Consider the following 500-nt stretch of genomic DNA (forward strand, 5'->3'; position numbering starts at 1 on the left):
TCCTTTTTTAAATAGCGATATAATAGACGATCAAGATTCCAGAGAACGAATAAATTAATCAGCGAGCGTGCGAGTGTCTCGAGAGGAGATGAAGATTTTTCAAGAAGATCTCGACCAGTCATCGAGCGCACCCGCTAACGTAACGTTTTCTTATTTCTTTCGATTACGATGTTTCTTTTTCGTGATAGGATTTTTGATCGATTTTTGAATGCGGGCTCGTGTGCAATATCGCCGATCGCGATTCTCGCGAGTTGAGAAACCGCGTATGCGAACGAGAATCGCGTATCGGTCGAATCGAGAGACGAATACAGGAGTGAAATCGAATCGAATCGAATCGACACGAAGGAGGGAAATCTTCTTCGTTCGCGATTTCTGAGCTGAGAAAGAGAGAGAGAAAAAGGGAAAAAGTTCGTCGCTTTTGCATCGAAATTCTGGAAGTGAAATGAAAAATAGAAAAAAAAAAAAAAAAAAAAAAAAAAAAACGAAAAAAAAAGGGAAAA

This window comes from Apis dorsata, unplaced genomic scaffold (assembly GCF_000469605.1).
Source record: "Apis dorsata unplaced genomic scaffold, Apis dorsata 1.3 scaffold_209, whole genome shotgun sequence".
NCBI lineage: Eukaryota > Metazoa > Arthropoda > Insecta > Hymenoptera > Apidae > Apis > Apis dorsata.